We start from the raw sequence: 9,514 nt of genomic DNA on the forward strand, positions 1-9,514 counted from the left end.
GGACCACAGCATGTTGAGCTGGGACAGAGCAGCCCAGGCTGGCAGGGGGCCGAGAGGATCACAGCCTGTAAGCTTGGCATTGTTCTGACTTAATTGCTCCTGGGTGCAGCATTTACATGTACGCCTGGGACTGCAGCATGGTGCTGGCTGGGGCACAAAGGTGCTATGGTGCAGGGCTAGCTGGCAGACAGCCCCCACACTGTAGCACCCTTATGCCCCAGCCAGCCCCAGTCACAGCCTACCCATGAGTTTTGAAATAACTCCACTGTCCCTGACAGTACTCTCCTACAGTGGAGTTAATTAGTTTACAGTGGCCTAATAGCGCTGCATGTGTAGATGGTGACGCTTTACTGGAGAGCTAATTAGTCAGCTCCGTAGTAAAGTGCATGTGTAGACAAACCCTACTGAAAGTTTAACCAAGTCTTCTGGCAGGGAGAAACATGAACTCTTGTAAGGATTCTTGTACAGATGTCAAAGGCTGACATTTCTTTTTGTACAATCAAGTGTATTCTGGCTAAAAGAAGGGACTTAATTATCTGATACAAAGGCAGCTGGCATACCCACCAGGTCCTGCCCTCTCATGGTTTGATTAGAAGACTAGCATGTTGCTATTAGAGAGACAGGAGGTTAAATGCAAAGGCAATTGTCAAAAATATTCCTTAAATATAAAAATAAAATAAAAAGCAAATAAAATAAGAGCAATCCTGCTGCTTCTAAACCATCTGCACACCCCAGCAGAATAACACTGGCATTTTGCTCCCTGTACCACACATCCTAAGGTGTCATTAATTTTAGTGCCAAGTTAATATGGGGGAAGGAGAAGGACACAACAGGTGCAAGGGAAGGGTTAATTATGTTATTTGCTGTGAATAGCTGCATCTTAAGACCCTGATTCAGCAAAGCAGGAGCCTATTAAAGGAACATCTTGTCCCACATACTTAACATACGTGTTTAAAGGCCACAGAATTAAAAAGGATTTATGCGCACGTTCAAAGTTACGCACATTCTCAACTGGAAAATAAATTTAGATGTCACATAGTATGTCAATGGGTTTCATTCTCCCACGCATTGAATAAGAACATCAGAAAGGAGATTTTTTTTTTTTAAATGTGCGGACGTTTTGGAGTTACAGACCTTCAGTTTTGAAACGCTGTCTACAATAAAGACCTGACAACTTATGAAAAAACCTAACTTAATGTTTATAGCTTAGCTTATAACTAACATAATGTCTTTCCCCCAAACACACATGCCCCCATCAACTGGTTTAACACACTGTTGAACAAATTGCTTCCTGTTGGGAATACAAACACAAAGCTGTTAACATTCAACAGCCTTTGTAAGCCAAAAAAAAAAAAAAAAAGGGAAGGTTGCTTGCTTTTTTCTTTTTAATTATTAATGATTCACCAAGCTAATAAATTATCTGAAAATTTAACAAGACTATGTAATCGGTAATTTATGAGCTACAATAAAGAGGGTTTAAAAGCCAAGACAAATTTCAGACCTAAACATCTGGATGCTATTCATTCTTCAAGTGTGACTATATATTCATAATGGGATATGAACTGCCTAACTGAACTGATCAAAGCAAACCAGGAATGAAGGCTCTCCCTCTACATCTGAATTAACATGCTGCATTTCGCTAGTGTATCATTAAGCAAAAACACACACTAATATCGTGCACGGTGGGTTGAAGCAGCAACAACGTTGTACAAACTATAGGTTCTCATTGTCAGCTCTTCTGGATAGATGGGAATTCTGAGAGCTGCTCAAAAGCAACGTTTCTCCAGCTTTTATCCTGGCAAATCTGTTGTTTCCCCAAACACAACCCAGCATGCCAGCACGAGCGGTTGAAAATATGGGCTGATTATTCATTTAACAGTACCGAGAATGACAGTAATCAATGCATCCAGGCAAACGAAGCAGCCCACAGTGTACATCGATTACCAGCCTGCGTTCATGTGTGCAGCAGCCAAAAAATCCAGGCGCCCAAACGAAAAGCTCTTCTGATCTGGACTTTACAACAGCTGTACGAACAGGAGGGAATTTCAACTTTTTTCCTTTAAAAAACCCCAACCAAGCAGCTCTTATAAGTGCTACAAATGCCGATCTTCAGCTCTGAAGCAACTTTCTGGAATCCCCTCCATCTCTAGGATCGGCACTTACAAGCCATTTTAGTTTTGCTCTGCACTTTGATCACTTCTCAAACTGCCAAAAGCCACTGCCAGATATGTGGCATCACAGACGCGGTCACAGCCATCTAGGAAATATCAGGGAAGCTTCATCAAGTTGGTTCGCCTCTGGCCACCCCCTCACTGTGCATTTCCAACGCAAATCATTACTGCAAAATGATGGTTCACTATAAGCTATTTGTATTACGTGGATGTTCCTAACCCCAAATCCTAAAGAAAAACTATTCAATTCAATGCAGAGAACAGGATACAGCTGTCTAATCGACTGTGCACAGCCAGCCAGGTATCGCACCGACACGCTAGGATTTCAAAAAAAACAAGCCCTGATTCACACTTCCTAGAAATCAGCAGCCCTCAAATTCCAAATGGAAACTTGAGTTTGTAAATCTCTCCCGGAGGTTTGCATGAGCTGAAAGAAAGGACTTTGTGTTAAAAGATGTGGGGGAAAAAAGAACAAAATGTCTAGCCATAAAAACAGATGTAATAGTTGAAACTGCCTGAAGAACAATGGTCTTCTATGGGGGGGAGAGGGGCAATAGACGCAATGGGAATTTCACAGCAAACTGACAAGTGCTAAAAAAAAAATAAAATTCACCCCAATTCTTTAGCCTGTATCACAATTTATTTTTAAAAGAGCAAGCGAGTGAGCAGAAGGCATAGCCACAGACATAAATCTGGGGGGGGGGGGGGGGATGATCACTATTTGAAAGCGGGCAAGTAATATGTCCATCACGAAACACACAGCTTTATTTGCTGCTTCTTTGCAGCGCTATTAAATAGAAGACATCAAACCCTTAAAAAGGTCTTTAATTGGCCAAAACTTTTGGGACAATGGCTGTAAGTCAGAAGATGGATACAACTGAAAAATAGGAGCTGTTCAAGTTTTGCTTTAGTTTTCTGACCACACTTTTGTGCAATCCCTTTCACCATTTCCCCTGAAGAAACTTGGCCCCGCTGCCATAAAACGCTGTCCCTGAAAACATCGTTGCACAGCACCATGGGAGACAAACTTTTTTACCCAAAAATCAGATGGTGAAAGCACAAAAGACTTGGAAGAGGGCATCTAAAGCAAGACTTCGAGCTATATTTTTTTAACTGACTAAATTGATATAGGGTTGCTTTTTAAGGCCATAGCCACATCCATTAGCAGAGGCACATGCTGCCCATCAAACAGCACTCCACTGATTAAGCAGCTGTATGTTAATTAGATAATAAGGGACAAAATAGGTGGATGCAACAGCATGAAGTTTCTTTCCATGTTTTAATGTGTCCTTGCTTCCCTTTGATTAAGAAAACCAATTTAAAAAAAAATAATAATATTGACCCACCAAAAAATGTACACGCAACAGAGGACAGGAAGGAAAAAAAAACAGAGTCTTTTCCTTGTAACAGGTTTTCAAATGCCTGAAATTCAGTGCTTTCAGTTAATTCCTCCTTACAGTGAAGTCAGAATTTGATGCTGTATTTGGGAGCCCACTACACTTTTTTTCAATTTTAAAACCTGACACTGGCTCTCCGTCGTCCAATCTGAGCTATACAGCTGCAGGGTTGCAAATCTGTGTTAGAACAACAAAAATGAAATAAATAGCATAATCTGCACTTTGCCTGGTTGCCGTTAGGCAAAAAAATTTTCCGTTAGCTTGGCTGTGCAAATCTGATAAAAAGAAATCTTTAGTGCTGTATTACTTCATTAGTCATTTATTTTGAGATCTGACTCAGTTCCCAAGAAGGCACATAATGTTCTTCCTGAAACCACTTCAGAATTAGAGACACAAAGGCAGCTCCAAATAAACTTCAATTCAATCCCAGACATGCATCTGCCCAAATGTTACATCGAGGCCTCTATAGAAAATAAAACCAAACCTTAAAAAAGACTATTTTTGGAGCTCCGTTTCCCTTTCCTCTATATCTTCAATCTCTAAGATATCTCTGAGTCAGATAAAAAAAAAAGCTCTGTGAAAATAATGCAATTAGTCAGATCTGTCACGTCAGAACATCAGAATTTGAGTGAAAAGAACCCAGAGATTTGCAAAATTTTAATCCTATGCAATGTTTATATTTTTCTTGCTCTTGAAAGGAAGAGAAGATATGAACATAAAATCAACACCATCTTAATAAAGTCTGCATCAATTTACTTGCTTTTAATGCAGGGAGCTAACAAATGCACCGCACTGACAGTAAAATCATGATGACAATTAAAATAACTTCAGTGTGCAAAAGTTGCTGTGTACATCGCTGGACCTTACTTGCTAAATGCACAGTGTAAATTATGACTCTCTGGGTGCAGCTACACGTCCACTGTTTTACAGAGTTGACTAATTAACTATGCAATAAAGCATCACTGTCCACAGGGGTGCCAGTATTAAGGTATGGTAAAAATAATTAACCCTGCCAGAAGATAATTGTGTCAGGGACAGGATTATTTTAGGGTAATTAACTGGATCAAACACTTGTGTGGATGGTGACCACCAGGTACAAGTTGTGCCCGGTCAGCTAGGTACCAGACCCCTGGCACCTGCCAACCCCTCCATTGCCTGATGCTGTCACCTGGAGCCAGGCTGACCCCTGCCTCCCCCCGCCGTGCCCTCTGCCAGCTTGGGCCTGCTTTACCCCGGCTCGAATTGCTGTGGTCCTAGGCACACGTGCAGATGCTGCGCCCAGGAGCAGTTAACTCCGGTGCAATTTGCTCCAGAGTTTACCGTGTCACCTTAATAGCACCTGTAGATGCACCCACTGTGGATTAAAATCAACTCAGTGTGCTGCTAGGTTATCCGACTTAGTTCACCATTAAGCCTGGTTGTTTCTGAAAGGCAATTTTGGCATCTATATCCCTTGTACCCCAATGCAATCTCCGTTTCATTTCCTCCTGCTGTACTGACGACTTTCACTCCAACAACAGGTCAAACCAAGCGAACAACACAGCTTCTATCAAACATTCAAGGAACGGGACTAGAAAGCTGTTGCCAGATCAAGTGGATACGTAGAAAAGCTCAGAGTGGGCTTTCCAAAAATCACCTTTTTAAAAAAGCTTTCCCGTCAAAAGGCACTGGAATAGCCTTTGGGTTTCCTGGTTGGCCATCACCCTCCTTTCTGATGGTTAACTGGTGAAGAAGACAAACAACAGACCTTATCCTCAGGGTGACGTGTTTCTAGTGATCTAGATGATACAAAAAGCACCTGGACACAGTAGTGATAAGCACTTCAAAACCGAGCAAGCGTGGAAGAGCTTCCTGCAGGCCAAAGAGCCCCCAAAGTGCTCCTGGGCGCACTGGCGCAGTGCTTGGATCACAGCTCTCTTACACATCCCAAAACACTGCATTTCTTGTAATCTCAACTGAATTTTTAACTGCAGCACCATCTGGAGGCTGCCACTTGCATTTTGGGATGGTTAAATATGGTGCGAGGTCTATTCCAAGTGCAATTAACCTCATGATTAGGGAACACTAAAAGGCATATTGCACACACACACACAACAGGGTACAGGCATATTGCCACCACCTGTATAAAACCAACGGGACAAAACTCCCCACCAAAATCGTGATCAATTCATTAATAGGATTTGATGACGTGCCTGCCTGCAACAGCAGGGGATGGACCTTTGAGGTCCATATGACCTCCAAGTCTCTTCTGGTCCTACAAGTTCCCGTTCTCGCCCTCTCCGTACAGCACACCAAGGAGCTGCGCCAGCAAGTGGGAAGTGTCTTCCACTTAAGCAGAAGCAAGGGGTTAAACTTAGAAATCTGGAGGGGCAAATCCCATGCTCTACCCTTTGCCAAGAGGTCAAAATATTTGGAAATATGGTATTAGCCATGGCTGTAGTGTCATAAATCATATGAAAACAAAGAGATTCTATGGTCCATTTAGACATATCCTCTCCTCTGGTGATGCTTTCTATCCTATAAAATACATAAGCTTTTCTTTAACTTACGTTGTGTGACCAGTCATTTCATCACAATTGCAAGAACTCAACTGAGAACCATTTTCTCTAAAGCCCTATCGTCTTGACGGCACAGACATTTTTGTGGCCATAGCCAAGTGTAATCTTAGCAGCAGGAGGCATCTCCCCAACTGTATTTAACTATCTTCTGTTACTATTGCCAACCTGTTTCTTCCCAAACTTGTAACAAGTGTGATTTCTGAGAAGGACAACTCAGCACAGGACTAGAGGCACTTAACTAGCAGGGCTGGAAGATTTCTGACAATTTGAAGATAAGTAAAGGGAAGGCTGGAAAGCAAAGAAAGGGGCTACAGTATAATGTTGTGCAGCTAATACGATAGCCACAACTGCTAATCATTTTGCCCTCCTGATAGTTTTGCAGCTTTCAAGTGATTTAAATAGGAGACCCGTTTTTGACATCTAGACTGAAAAGCTGCTTTCAGATTTAAGATAGAGAACCAGGGACCAGTGAACAGAGTGACTCAATACAGTACGGCCAGAACACAGGCAAGCATTTCAACAGAAAACAAAAATCGGTGATGCAAAATCAGGGGATTCTTTACAAAAGATGGATTCAAAAAAACTGGACCTGTAGCAGCTGAATCGCACTAAACAAGAGTGACCTATGAAAAAAATTGCAGAAACTTTTGTAGCTACGGTTCAAAGTACATGACAGCTTTATTAAAAAAAGAATAGCTTGATGACTTATCCAAGTATTATTTAGAAAGATACAGGTGCGAAACAAAATCCAAAGCAAAAATCCACCTTCAGGCAAAACCTTTTTTTCTTAACTTTTCCAGATTGCTTCAGAATAGGAACTGGCACAGACAACACTCCTTCTGGCTCAGCCCACTGCACTTGCATGTTACAAGGAGCTCATTAACAGGGCACCTCCCTATATAGCATTCAGCGTGTGGTACCCTGCCTAGGCACAACATGTTGGTTCAAGGATTCAAGCTGAATTTACATGGAAAATAACATGAAATCTAAGGCAGGATCTCTCCCGTTCATTCCATAGTGTCGGCTCCTTTATTCAAGAAAGCAACTCCTGCAACACCCATGGGCAAGCCTCCTTCCAGGAGGAGACAGTCTAGAGAACAGACACACCCTGGCAAGATGGTGCAAGTCGTGCGATGCAGAAGCCTTGTACTGTACCCATCCCACTTCCGACCTGAAGGTACTGGCAGATCAACCACTGCCGTGTGCCTACAAAAGTACATTGCTAAATCACCAGAGCACCTGGGTGCTACCACAAGGCAAGTAATGACATCAGCTCTTCATTACAGACTTACAAAACGGTTGCAAAAGGGATCATTTTTTAAAAGTAGCACCACCGCCCCCCCAACATGCTTTTTTCCTGACCCTCCAATTTTCAGGTTACCGAGTCCTGAGTGGGTGAGAGCCTTGTGACGACGCGCATGTAAAATGTATAAATACATCTACCACACCTGTTATTCCAGCCACTAGGGACGACGTGGGTAGGTTGGGTGAACCCAGCATTACATCATGCTTAGCAAACATTATCTATATTTAAATCCATAATAGTAGGGAGTGTGATTTCAAGTGTTTTCACAAGTTAGGGATTATGTAACTGCCGGGATTCCAAGCAGCTTATATAAGGTCATCTGTAAAAGGCACACAAGGATTCATGGTATCCCACTACCCACTGCTTGGTATTCGATTACTGTGACTGATGCTTGCCATCTAGACATGTTGGGTCATCTCTGATCTCTTTTCCCAAGAAGAGTGTTGGCTTCTTTCAATTTTTTTTAAATCCACAAATTAAGAGGAGGCCCCATCTAGAGCACAGCAAGCGCACGTTAAACTCTGGAATAAGGCCTTGCAGGGACGGGCCTTTCTGGACACGGGGGTTGCGCTCTCTTCCTCCAACAGATCAATTCACTTTTGCTCACTTTCCGATGTGGACTAGGCGCAAGACTAGGCCGGGGCAAGCAGGGCACCAGTCTCAGGTGCCAACTTTGAGGGGGCACTAGAACTGCTCCCCTGGAAGTTTTAGCCACAGCAAGGGCAGCCGGGCACTGCCCCTGCCTGACCATATGAGCTAGGCGCAGCGTATCTGCAAGGCAGGGGGCAAGTGCAGCCGGGGAACTCTTGCCACAGTGCGCACAGTCCTGTGCTTGATATGCAAGTACAGGGGTGCAGGGCAGAGGGGAGGGGAGCAAATCGGACACGAGGGTTGGCTCCAAGGAGCCCAGCCACAGGGCTGCTGCCACTGGAGCAGACTGGCGCTACTAGGGCAGCAGCACTGGCAGCAACAGGAGAACCCGGGAAGGTCAGCCGTCCCTCGCATCCCCTGTGCCAGAAAACCCCAGAGGTTTCAAACAGGTCATCCCAAGTTCTTTGCTACAGAAAAACTGCTCTATTCTTTTTCTGTAGGCAAAGAAAGAGTGAAAAGCAGAGCTGGCATTTTCCAAGAGGTGCCTCAAGTCTACAACGGTTGAGAGCCACTGGTCTGTAGCTTCTGCATCGACTGCATGCATTCATGAGCCACCCCACAAGAAGACAACATAATTCAGTAAGGAATAAAAACACCACTCTAAGTTGGCCACGAAGTTAAGGACCAAAGTATTGAAACTGATGTTGACCACCTGGACATAATTTTTATATATGTTGTAGATCTAAAACATATCCAGGCCATATTAGTTATTTTACTGTGCACAGTTATAAAATGGGCATCATGAAGGGCATATATACTCAGCTGGCAACAATTTCATCTGGGTTAGTATCCAACCCTCACGACAGATTAGGATTTATTAATCGATTTACCCAACGTTCAACCCATTAGGGCAACAATATGAGCACGTGGAAAGCCACTACGAACCTTAGCAGTCACAGTCAGCAATCCCACAGAGAATGAAAAATGAGCGTGTGTTGTCTGGGATGAGAATTGAAGCAGTCATGAGTTTAGTCAACAGCGGCAGCAGCTCTCGAAACAAATCTGCATCAAGCAGGGAAGGGACTCGGTGTGCTCCTACTCCTACAAAATGGAGGGTGAGCTTGGAAAATTCAGAATATGAGTTCCAGGAAGAGAACAGCAAGAGCAGTGCTGCTGTTTGAAGGGCTGCAAGGTAGCCCAGGAACCCGCCCTGCAGATCTAGTAGACACAGGCATTATCATGGGATCTGATGCATCGGGCTGTGTTGCGGATCCACTGGCTGCTATGTCCAAACATCACTCGGGGCTGTTGTCCCACAGGATCAGGCCCCTGCTGCAACGTGAAACGGGCGCCCTGGAATCGCGGGCAACTGGACAGCATGTGCAGCCCCAGGCAGTGGAGAATACACTGGCAGCAAACCCATGTCCTCCACAAGAAAGCAGCACAAAGTCTTACTCGGAATCGTCACGCAAACATGTGGGGGCATCTGGG

The sequence above is a fragment of the Crocodylus porosus genome, unplaced genomic scaffold (genome assembly GCF_001723895.1).
Source record: "Crocodylus porosus isolate Cpor-Errol unplaced genomic scaffold, CroPor_comp1, whole genome shotgun sequence".
NCBI classification, from domain to species: Eukaryota; Metazoa; Chordata; order Crocodylia; family Crocodylidae; genus Crocodylus; species Crocodylus porosus.